Raw genomic sequence first — 12,904 nt, 5'->3', positions numbered from 1 at the left:
TTTCACTTCAAAACTTAGGTCCCCCAAATGCATTCTAAATATCGGAATTAAATGTGTATCATTCTTATGCTTTTCCTGCTTTATGTTTTTTTCTCCCCAAACTAGCTTACCACGTCTGAGGCTTGTAGAAACTAATATTAGAGGTTGCAGAGGGTGGTGCTTTTGTTTTGCTTTTGGCCGTGCTGTGGCTTATGGGATCTTAGTTCCCCGACCAGGGATTGAACCTGGGCCCTCAGGAGTGAGAGCACGGAGTCCTAACCACTGGACGGCCAGGGAATTCCTGGGATGGTGTTTAAAGTACTCTCCTGGAGAAGGAATTAGGCTAGAAACCAACTGAACTGCCCACCTTTCTGCACTCCTGATTCCTCTATTGCTGACTAGGGTGTGGGGAGGATGGTCATTTCCTGTGCGAGGATCCCCAGCCCTTTGGGGGCGCCCTGAGGACAGTGGCTGCTGGCCCCTGAGGAGAGCAGCCCAGCTGGGGCTGAGGCAAAGCCGAGGCCCTTGGGGCCTGTGTCCCCTGAGCTCGGGGAGGCTGGTCCTGACCCCCACGCCCCGTGCTGTGACGATGGCTGTTGTGTGTTGGTGCAGCTTAGCTCTTGATTCCAAATTCTCTGGACTCCTGAGTCTTGCCCTTGGAACACCCAGGACACCCAGGGAGAAACCGCTCGGATGCCCGGGAGGGAACACTGCTGGTTTCCACAGCAACCGAAGACTTAGGGCAGTCCTCCTTGGGTAGAGTTTCTGTTAATTTTTTAATGAATTTATTTTTTTTTTTTGCGGTACGCGGGCCTCTCTCTGTTGTGGCCTCTCCCGTTGCGGAGCACAGGCTCCGGACGCGCAGGCTCAGCGGCCATGGCTCACGGGCCCAGCCGCTCCGCGGCATGTGGGATCCTCCCGGACCGGGGCACGAACCCGTGTCCCCTGCATCGGCAGGCGGACTCTCAACCACTGCGCCACCAGGGAAGCCCCTTTAATGGATTTTTTAAATGGCTAAGTTATTACTCAGCTTCCTCGTTTGTCACGGAGACAAGGACTCCCTTGTGGGGCTGCAGTACCGGTGGGGCGACAGGATGCAGGTGGTGTGCTGGGCTGGCCGCCTCGGAGAGCGTTTTCAGTGAGTGCTAACCATTCTCAGATTTAATTCATTTCTGAATTGTTTCACACGCACACGCACACGCACACAAGCACACTCCTTAATTCTTTTTTTAAAAAATTTTAGACTTTGATGGCTTTGCCCCTTGCACAGAAACGAAGACCCAACACAGCAAAACGAAATGAATAAATTAATAAACTCCTACCGCCAACATCTAAAAAAAAAAAACTTATAAGGAATGAGAGACACCTAAGCAGGCAAAAACTCTATAAAGCTAATAAAATTCTTCAAAGAAACAGGCAAAGATGTTGGCTTAAATCAAAGATTGATAAAAACAAAACGAGCTTTGAACAGAGAAGCTAAGTTAGTTCAGGTATCCAGAGAGCACGTGAAGCAGAGAGCTTGCTCGTGCTCCACAATGGGCGCTCCCCGCCAGAGCTGGGTGCACAAATCTCTGTAAGTACAGAGCTAATTTCTAATGAGTTTACCCCTACAATCCAGGACACTCAGTTAATTTTGAACTTCACAGAAAGAAATTCAATCTTATCTGAAAATTAACTGCATTTCCTGTATTTTTGCTTGCTACATCTTACAGCCCTATTTCAAATACATGGGAATAAAACAGCCACAGAAGGTGAAAGTGTGCTGAACCAGAATATATATGTCGTGACTTCAGAGTTCAATGCTAAGGAAGTGACTGAGAGCTTTTTCTTGTCTCTTTGTGTCTCTTTGCTAGAAACTCCATCTTTTCTGCATGGTTTTCTCCTCTCGATCTGGGCCAAGTTTTAGCATCTTTCAGAGTTTTATTGCTATACTGATGATGACTTCAGGTGGTAAGAATTTCTGTTCTTTACAAAAGCAGCAGAAAAAAGGCAATGGCCACCAGCCTATGAGTTCCTAAGGATAAGAACTGTGTGTTTAACCAACTTGATAGCCTCAGAGGCTAGCACAGTGCCTGGCTCAGAGCAGGTAGTCAGTCGATGTTTGCTCTTTCCTTAGATTTATTGAACAAGTTGTGGGGCAAGGGGGCAGCTGGACAGAATCGTCACCAGTGTGATCATATGTGGTTCAACTTTTCATTCCCATTGGTTTTCACAGTGCCTCAGATATAAGTGGATCTCAATAAATGCCGAATGAATTGAACTCAGCTGATTTAAGGCCATGTGATTCCTTTCCATTAGGGTAGATATTTCTTGAGAAACATTTTTATTATTTAGCATATCATGGAAATTTGTATTTGCTACACACCACATAACCACACTTATTTTATTACTTTTGTATTCCTCTGGGCTTCTTGTTCATGGTACACAGTGCTCTCTGGTGTGACAGGTCTTGGCGTGAGTAATTCCAAACCTCAGGGCTCTCTCATCATCCAGCCCAGTGCAATTACATGAGCACTTGAGAGTCTGGCTGAGTTTGGAAAGTGGATGTAAGTGAAACAGACAAGGTGGAAAGGAACAGAGCGACATCTGGAGAGGAGAATGGCCAGGACTCACGTCTGCCTGCCTGAAGCTCACCTCCCCCCTCCTTGGTCTCCATGCTCCTCCCAGTGAGCACGTGATGGGTCACAGGACTGTCCCCCTGGGCTGTGCTGGGGTCTGTCCCAAGTCAGCCTCCAGCCCCTCCAGGTAGGCAGTACCCAAGGCATTGCATCAGTCGTTTTCCCAAACACAGTAGCTAAGTTTGGGTCTGATCTTGTATTCCCTGAAAATAACCCTATGTGTAAACTCTTAAATAATCTTTTAAAATCTCTAACTTCTTTGAATTTTCTACACAAAATTCGCATACAAGAATTCTAGCTTGGCCACAACCCCTTTAATGAAATTTAAAGATAGAAGGAAACTTGGGAATGCCAGTTGTGCAGGTGGTAGAATGTTTGGGTTTAAGGTATGCACACTCTTTCCTGGATCTCCAAGATAGATTTGAAGGTTTTAATCAAAAGTGTAAGCTTTCAGGATAATGCTAAGAGATGGTCCATGGAGCTGCATTCTTAAAATACGAAAGACATCCAATCATTCTACAATCCGTACATTGTAAAATTTTATGTCTCAACTATAGTTAATTTTCCATCACCCAAACTCTTGGCTGGACTTCCACGTTTTCTCAATAATGACTTCTCTTACTTGGCGAGTCACGTTAAATTTAGCAAAAGCTGGGATGCCAATCACCTCTGCCCCAGCTCCCCCTCTATTAGGTCATTTCTGATGCTATCTTGGGCTTCTTTCATCACCTTGTGGGTCTCGCCATCACTGGGTTCCACGTTTGTAAGAAATTGCTTATTTGGATATCCATCCAGGCAGGCCCATCAGACCTTTCACATCAGCTCGCCTGAGTCTGGAATCTAAACCATTGGCTGCAGGAAGCAGGCCTTCATGCTCCTGCCTTAACACAGGAGAGAGGGGTGGGGAGGTTTTTTTTTCATTTTTAAAGAGTCATCTTTTTTTTTTGGCTGCTTTGGGTCTGCGTTGCTGCGCGCGGGCTTCCTCTAGTTGTGGCGAGCGGGGGCTATTCTTCGTTGTGGTGCGCAGGCTTCTCCTTGCCGTGGTTTCTCTTGTTGCAGAGCACGGGCTCTAGGCACGCGGGCTTCAGTAGTTGTGGCACACGGGCTCAGTAGTTGTGGCATGTGGGTTCTAGAGCGCAGGCTCAGTAGCTGTGGTGCATGGGCTTAGCTCCGCAGCACGTGGTATCTTCCTGGACCAGGGTTCGAACCCGTGTCCCCTGCACTGGCAGGCAGATTCCTAACCACTGCGCCACCAGGGAAGTCCAGGCGGGGTGTTTATTAAAATGCTTTTCAATGCACCTCCCTGTGCGTGAATGTTTTCTAAGTAAGAGGTAGGAACGCTCCATCTTCACAGAGAGCTGTGGCTTCAGGAGAGAGAGAGGCCAAGCTTTCCCCCTTCTCTCCTACACCAGCTGCAGTCAGGTCTGTTTATGTATTGCACGATGACTCTCTGGGGCATGAAGAAATAGGGTGGAGACCAGGGTCAAGGATTTTCAGGTTTTACCAGTGGACAAAGTACAGAGGAATATTCCAGGGATTCTGATTCTAGCAGAGGGTGAGTGGGGGAAATATGGTGTGTTGTTTCTGTCTCACACTTGGACGTGGGGGTGTGATTTGGTCTCTGCTCACCTCCCCAACCTGGATTCTTACGAGCCCCATGCCCCGCACTCCAAGCTACATTCGGGCCAAAACAGTCTCAGCCCTCAGTGGTCTGAGACTTACCTCTACTGTGCTTGCCTCTACTTACCTCTACTGTTCCTTGACAGACTGATTTGAAGAAGTCTTTTTATCTGTCCTCCCCGTGCCTACTATCCCTGTTCATACACACACACACACACACACACACACACACACACACTCTTAGATGATTACACCCAGACACATGCATACACTGGGACAGATGTGTCCACTTAGATGCACACGTGGCCAGCACATGCATACACACAGGCTGTGAGCACCTTCAGGGTCAATACCGTGTCTAGGTCTCCGCTGTAACCAAGATCCTTGCTCAGAGCGGGTGGTCAGTAATAGCTGTTGAATAAATGCTAAACGAGGAGCAGCACCCAGAAGTGTGCACCTCTTAGGGTCAACTGCTGAAAATATTTGGTCAGGAATTTCCCATCATTTCTGATTCTAATTGAGAGTGTGCTGATTGCAACCTGGACTTGGAAGGCCAATTACTTCTCCCCAGTTCCCCCAAATACACCACATCAGATCAAGCTGGAATGTATATGACCAGGGAGCTGTCAAGAGCAGAGTCAGTCCATCCTTCGATTAGTTCCCATCAGAGACTTAAACAAATAAGAAAACCAAACAGTTCCCCCTCCTGAGCAAACACTGTTTGAACTGATAGTAGGTCAACAAGAGCATGGCCGGGTCAGCAAACGCCAACAAGTGAAGAAGCAAATTACTGCCAACCGTCCAAGCTCAGACCACAGTACAAACAAAAGCACATGTACATATAAAATAGAATAACATCACGAACCTCATGCAGCAACAGGACTGAGAAATTACAACTTCATGAAAGATGTAAATGGAGATGATACACACGTACGCATACGTGTGTACATAGATACGTAGATGGATGATGGGTGGATAGAAGGACAGTTGATAGAGAGACGGATGGAAAATGTAAAACAGATTGGGGGAAGGCAGCCTGTTTTAACTTTTTGAGGCTCAAGATGAGATGAGCAAATTTGCAACTGCGTGTGCTTCAAGATGGTAGCAAGTGAGAGCCTCTAGGTGAGTTTGGGGGGACGCAGTAGAGAGAGTCTGAGTGAGTGGGAGTTAAACAGGTCATTCCAGCCCCTTTGGCAAACTCCCCTCCTGCTGGGACAAGACTGGGGGGCATGGGTGGGGGGGACGATGCAGGCAGAGGCCGGGCAAAGGGCGAAATGAGGTGACACAAAGAGGGAGAGTCAGCACGAGCACACGTCCCCACCCCGAGGCCCAAGCCTTCCCCTCAAGGAACTTTCAGGAAAGATCTTCAGTGCCACCCAGTGCTTTCTGCAACAGCAGTTGAGTCTCTTTATTTTCCACACCCACTAAGACTGTGCCTCACGACCCCGTGAGCTGTGTGATAATATCTCCTGACACATATTATACTTTGCGAAGCATTTCCACACTTGCGGTCTTACTCGGCCTGTGTCTGAAGACAGGCTGCTTCCGTGCCCACCTGCGGGTGGTGGGGGTGGGGGTGCGGCGGAGCCCTCCCTTCCCTGAAGCTCCACCCAAGGCCCTGGATGTGCAGTGACCCTACCACACGGGGCCTTCCAGGGACAATGTCCCAAGGCCCTCAACCTCACGGCATTCCCTGAAGCCTATTATCTTGTGGTAAAAGAAGGTTCTTTCTTTCTGATAGCTCAGAATTTCCCTCCAGTTCTCATATTCCTCTCCATGAGACCCATGTAAAGATTCTTGCTACTCAAAGTGTGGTCCATGGACCGGCAGCACCACCATCACCTGGGGTCTTGTTAAAATGCAGACTCCCAGGTCCCGGCCCAGACCTGCTGATTCAGGATCTGCATTTTGACCACATTCCAGGGGACTTGTGTGCACGTTACAGCTTGAGAAGCTCTGTTATGATAAGTGTTTAGTATACATAGAAATTCTTAATTTTTAGATTTTGTGGATAAATGCAGTATTTATAAGTATTCAGCCCATAGATTTTGTTGTTAGCTTGCCAGCTTACTGAATACTAATATTCTAGAGGCTTTTGTCCCTGCAGTAAGTTGGGGAGAGGGTTTTGTTATTGATGGTCACCACCCCTAATATTATAAAGGGCACGGATTCTAGAGCCCAGAATCAGTGACAGGGCCTCAGGGAGTATCAAGAAGAGGGAGTGTTAGGGAAAATTGTGGGTATTTTTGCATATTTGAGACAAATACCTTAATTCCTACATCATCTAGGAATTACTAATCTACATTCACAATAATAACATGCACTAAACGAATGCAGCTCTATTTACAGCAGCAGGAAGACTAGGTTAGGAAGGCCTGCTGTTCATGTAGACCTCGCAGGACTTACAGCTAGAAGGGGGAGCCAGTGTTTTTATTTGTCATGGTGCATTTAAAATTTACCAAAGGAATTGGATAGTGGGTACGTGAATATCAAGTAACTGATAGAGTGGAAATTCATAATCGCAAAATTTGAAGCATCCAGGGAGGGAAGCAATGACTCTGCCTCAGCACGTGTACACAGCACACAGTAAAGATGCGCGGTTACATACCCAGGAGTGGGACTGCTGGATCATACGGTCGCCAGGTGCGGGGAGTGGGGGATGGGCGGGGAGGTTGGGGTTAGTAGATGCCAACTATTACATATAGAATGGAGAAACAACAAGGTCCTACTGTATAGCACAGGGAACTATATTCAATACCTTGGGATAAAACATAATGGAAAAAAATATAAAAAAAGATGTATATATGTGTATAACTGAGTCACTTTGCTGTACAGCAGAAATTAACACAACATTGTAAATCAACTATACCTCAATTAAAAAATAAATTTAAAAAATGGGTGCACGTCGGTCCCGTCGGGCAGTCCAGGCCTCTTGCGGGAAGGTGGGGCTCTCATCCACTTCTCTTCCTTATCCAAGGCTCTTAGCCTAGTGTTTGACACACAGAACGTGCTTATTAAATACTTTTAAATTTTAATAACTCAAAGTCATTTTTCAGAGAGTTTTGCTAATCTGTCCAGAGAAGAACTGACACATCTTAGAAACATTTAGCTGGACACAGCCTCCAAAAGCAAAGGAGCTTCAAACTGTGGCCCTAGATGTCTCCTTCCAGGCCCCTCACACTGACCCCCTGAAGATAAAATGCCTAAAAATCTGCCTGGCAGAGCAGCAAGTCTGTGAGTATCTGTTGAACCGGTGAGCAAGTGAATTTATCTTTTTAAATCCCTTCACTTGCCCGCCTTGAGAAGTGGAGTCCACTGGCTATAGCCGGATGTCAGGCCGCTGGGTGCTCACAGACGCAGGTGAAGTCTGGCCGAAGTTACAACCGGGACCAGATCATCTTCTCAAAAGAAGGGCAATACAGAGGTAACCAGAAGCTGAAAAAGTAAATTGTTATTCTACACAAATTTATTACTCAGAACAGAACTCGCATCATTGGAAAAGACTTTCTTGATAAACATAAATAAACTTAAAAAATTGTAATATATGATTATTGTAGAAAATGTATAAAATACAGCAAAGTCTAAGAGGAGATTGAATTTCCTCATACCCATCACTGGGAGATGGCCATGGTTATTATTTGGATATAATTTCTTTTAATCTTTTTTCCATGCCAAACACATTTATAAAATCAGAATCATTGCATTACTGATTTTATGTTGCACCCCTTTGATCTAACATCATAGCATGAAATATTTTCCAGCACAAACATTCTTGGCAAATATCACATCAATGATGGCACATGAGCATAAACAAGATATATTTAAGAGCTCCCTAGTGTTGCTGTTCTAAACAACACCGGAGTAACTGTCCCTGCAAGTCTCATCTGCATTTCTGATTATTTTCTTGGGGTAGTTTCCTAGAGAGTAGAAACGGCTTTCAAAAGGACAGCAGCTCACTCATGACTTCGGGTGAGGCTGGAGAAAAGCAGTGGTTGGGACCATTTCAGGCCACATTTGAGGGGCACACGCCCACCAGGCCGGGCCTTACGGGGACCTGGGGACCTGCACTCAGGCCCATCAGATTGCTGAGTTTCTCTTGAAGAGTTTCTTAAATATCCTGGCTTCTAAAGGAGAGAGAAGTTCTCCAATATTTACTCCTTTAGCTAAGGGAAAAGGGGGAGAAAAGTATATTATTCCTTGAAAGAAAAAGTAATATATTTTCCAGCAATGTGATCTCATCCCTCACATCTTTGAAGGACTAGTGTTAATCCGAAGTCCATTCAAGTTAATAAAGTGTGCCTTTCCCTTACAATGACCTTTTGCTGGAGGTATTTTAGGTTTGTTTTTATAAATAGTTCTTAATTAAATGAGAATCTCGTTATAAAATTATTGTAAAAGTCACTTATCCTGTGTCAAGGGATATAGAGCAAAAGCTGGCTTCTACCCAGTTTAGAAAACGCATCGCCCTTTTGAAATGAAATTACTTCAATCGATTTTAGTAATAATGCGTTACTTATGTATGGATGTATGTATATGATATAATACACACACAGGTGTCCATGTACAGTAATGTATAATTACATACAGAAGTATGTAGTTATTTGCAGTTTACAGAACATTTTTCAGCCAGGATTCCTTATGAGATTCATAATAACAGAACCCTGGGCATGCTACAGGCTGCTTCACTTTTGCTGGTGAGAATAATGAAGCTTTAGGTTCACTAAGTCGTCCACGGTCACCTGCCTGGTTCACTAGCGACTAGATGCCACCTTCCCCAACACCCCGACCCCTAACGGCTACTCAGATTCCCCAAGACCCTTTGTGGACGTGGTAACTGATTAATCAATCTTGGTTTCAGTTTCATCTTGCAGAACACGAAGGTGACTCTCTCCCCACCGCTTGTAGAGAAATTAGGAACACAAGTGAATTAGTCTGAACACTGAACACACACACACACACGCCCTTCCTATTTTCAGAAAGGATTTGAGGTGGTTGATACCCACATTAGGGGAAATAATAATTTCACTGAAAAAGACAACAGCAAAAAAGGTTTAAAAATTACAGAATCTGTACAATTTATTACACACTGCATGTTCAGAGCCTGGAGTGCTATCAAAATGAGAATTTTCCTTCTCATCAGTGAAATTTCAAAAATCAATGTAGTTCAGAAAATGCAGCTGTGCTCTGCGTTGATAAGAGTGTGAAATCAGTAGGTTGCAAGAGAAAAAAGACCCTGGCTGGACCTGGGAAATTGAGGAGGAGTGGTCCTATGGATAAAACAGAAGCCAGAGAATACAAACCCAGGGGCCCAAGTTCCCAAAGTCCACCTCAGAAAGTCAGCTGCAGGGACACCCCTGAAACCGTTAATTTCCTGCACCTCAGTTTCATCATCTGTGACGAAGAAGCAGACGTGTTTTATGGGTGGTTGTTCAGAAGGTGGACAGTTTATATGAGGCTGTTTTGTTAAATCACCTCTGCAGTTTTACCCAGTGAAATCTTTTAAAGTAGTAATCCTTGGAGAAAATTAATACAACGTGGAATACGCTGCAGATATAAAGTGCGACGTAAATGCTTCGTGATGAGAACGCAGATGAGGTCTGCAAATTGCCGGTTCTTCTCTGACTCAGCCGCCGCAGAGTGAGTTTTGGCAACTGTGATCTTGCAAAGTATAGATTAAAAAAAAAAGAACAGAGAACCTTTCTGACAGATGTTACCCCTCCCAGCAACACCTGATGTGTAAGCCCCAAATAATGGCAGGACACAGCTGGTTCCCCAGCCGTCAAGTCAGGGACAGGCCCGCCTCCCCACCCCCATCACTTCAGCCTCGAGGGGCAGCCAGGGGCCTGTCCCTGCTCGGCCCTGGTGGATCCTGATGGCCCCGAATCCTGCTGGGCTGAGAGCGTGACTCCAAGCTGGTTTCCTAAAGGCTTTCTGGACGGGTGGCTTCAAAGGCACGCCCCCAACCCTGGAGCTGCGTTTTCACGTTGTAGCTTTCCAGATATGTCTTGGTTTAAATTTCCAGAAGGGGATTCTTCCTCTCTCCCTCCCTTTCTTTTCTTTCAAAAGGAAAAAATAGCATCTCTGAGTGACCATTTTGTCCTTGCGGCTTGCTGTAGGATCGCTGGTAGCTCAGGGGGGACGGCTCCCCAATTTTAAACAGGGGAACATTCGAATTTTAGTCAATAAAGAGAACTAAATGTCCCCCAAACATATATGTGTGTGTGTGTGTATACACACTATAATGTGTCTATACACAATAAAAATAAATTATACACTATCATGTGCACATCCATATGTATACAATAAAAGAACTAAATATCCCCCAAACAACATATATACACACACATGTGCGTATGCATGTGTATATATGTATTACATAATGTTTGGAGAATATTTACACACACACACACACACACACACACACACACACACACACACACTCAGTAGGTCTGCTCTGGTTCCCCTGTCAGATTTTCTGAATAAGCTCTGAGACTCCCTGGAATCAAGCCTCCCCTTCATCCCGGTGCTGAGATTCGACCTGTCCCTTCCTGCCTGCAAACGGCCATCAGGACCCACCAACCCCTGAGCCGTCCATCCAGCGGGCCTCCACCCGGTGACACAATGGGATCATTGTGGGGTGGACGCCTTAAAAATCGCCTGATGCCTGGGCCCCAGGAGGAGGGATTCCGATGCGGTCCGGACCCCGCATTCCTCAGTGTTTTCCCCAAGTGTTGAGAGGAGCGGCTGAGGTTAAGAACCACTGGCTATGTCTTACCTGCGATTCCCTTCCCCCATATTTTCACCCTTTCTGTACCCCAAGACCAAAGAGGACAAGTCACAAGAACCCGGGCGGGCCGACTCCAGTGGCGAGACGCTCACCTTTGAGCTCGGGGGCCCTTCGGGTTGACCAGCCTCCCCACTTCCCGGGTCGTGGCCTTCTGTGCTGACCAGGCCACACAGGCTCCCGCTGCACCGTCGGGCCTGGTGGCACCAGCGCTGTTGCCTCTCGTCCGTTTTCTCCCCAGAACCCGCGGAGGCCTCGGGGACCCCACAGGCTGGTGAGGCAGCCTCTGGGCCCGTCGGAAGCTGCGGACATCACCCACGCTCCCTCGGGGACCAGCCCGGCCGCCCTGCCAGCACTGCCCCGCTCCCCCCTTTGCTTTGATTTTAAATCCAGCCGCTCTTGCGCAAAGGTGGCCTCTCAGGGCACTTGTTCCACCCTCAACGGGCCCCCACAGCCCCGGGTTCGAGGTGTAATGGGAGGAGGAGGGAGGAACAGGGAGAAGCCCTCGGTCTGTGCACCAGGCGCCTCCTCTCTTCCTGACTGACCCCGCAGGCTGTCAAGGCGGCCAGCGTGCATGCGTGTGCATGTGCACGTGTGTCTGCCCCCGGCGTCCACGCTCTCAGTGCTCGGGAGCTCTGCCGTCTGCGATACTAGCTGTGCCTGGATTTCTCTTGCGTAAGCAACTCGACAGGATTTACCACGTGCCCCCCTCCCACCGGTCGGGGATGTAGTGAGGATGCTGTAGCCTAATTCCTGAAGTGATTTTAAACGTGTGCAGGGGAAAGATTCCACGAGACTCCAGTGTCGTCCACCTCCCGCTCAGATGAGGCACCACCCTAAAACCTGGCCTGGGGGGCTGGTCAAGTGCTCTGGACGCCCCCCCGGATGCAGGTGGGCAGGCCCAGGTAGGATGTCTGGGCCAAGGGAGGCCTGGACTCCCTCGCAGCCCCCAGGGCTTTGTGCTGTCTTCACAGCTGGGACCAGCGTCCGCTTGGGCAGCATGATGGGAATAGACGTAAGTCCCCTGGGGGCAGGGGGGCCTTCTTCCATAATCTAATTGGATGTCTCGTGCCTGGAGAGAGAGATGGACACCAAGGCCAGCACAGCCCTGGGCACCCTGGTGGCAGTGGAGACGCTGCCTGACGGCTGCAGAGGCCACTCAGGGATCTGCTGGCCTCCGGTACGATGCACAGGGATTCAGAAGGCAGGGACGAGGGAAAGGTCCACTCTGGGGACGCCCGCGTGACTGGAGCCCCCAGACAGACCCAGTCTCTGGAAAATAACCCGCTGCTCCCTCGCCTCTTTTCAAAGGCGGTTTAGAAGAAGCTTCTGGACTCAGGCAGCGTTTGTTTACGGCCGATTTCAGTTGTCAGTTGGAGGCTCGTGTTTCACAGCCACATGTGTAAATGCTCACTCCCTCACTGTTTATGAAGAGGCAGGGCCCGGCTTTCCGAGAGGGCCTGGCTCCTCTGCAGGGCCCGCCGGCTGGTGGGAGCCGGGGGTGGAGGAGGTCAGCGCCCCCTCCTACAGGAATCTTGGAGCTCGCCGGAAACTTCCAGCACGTGGGTGGTACATGTATCAGCTGACGGGGAAAGCGAGAGCGTGAAGGCGGCCACCCAAGACTTCAGGTCACCGCTGACACCCCTGTGGGAGCTCAGATCTCAGCGCTGGGAGGGCACCTGCCAGCCTGGCCAAAACAAATCAGCCCTGCTAGGGGTGCAGTGCAAAGGAAGGGGCTGAGGCCCGGGGAGCTCAGGGTCGCACTTAAACCAGCTCAAGTAACCGGCCTACGACGAGGCAATGCCCTGGGCGTTGTGGGCAGACAAAGGGCCGGGGCCGCGCTCCAGATCTGGGGAGCATCCCGGCCGAGGTCTAGAAACAAGCCGGCTGTGTTTCAGCCTTG

At 48.3% G+C, this 12,904-nt stretch overlaps 1 long non-coding RNA gene across 1 annotated transcript in view; it reads left to right on the top strand.

Moving 5' to 3' along the window:
• The window catches only part of LOC117197112 (uncharacterized), a 150,402-nt gene that overhangs the window by 121,876 nt on the left and 15,622 nt on the right, over positions 1-12,904 (top strand). The gene's annotated exons all lie outside the window — the stretch shown is intronic.

The sequence above is a fragment of the Orcinus orca genome, chromosome 10, assembly GCF_937001465.1.
Source record: "Orcinus orca chromosome 10, mOrcOrc1.1, whole genome shotgun sequence".
Taxonomy (NCBI): Eukaryota; Metazoa; Chordata; class Mammalia; order Artiodactyla; family Delphinidae; genus Orcinus; species Orcinus orca.
Note: the sequence above shows the minus strand (reverse complement) of the source record. Positions and strands in the feature narration are given on the sequence as shown.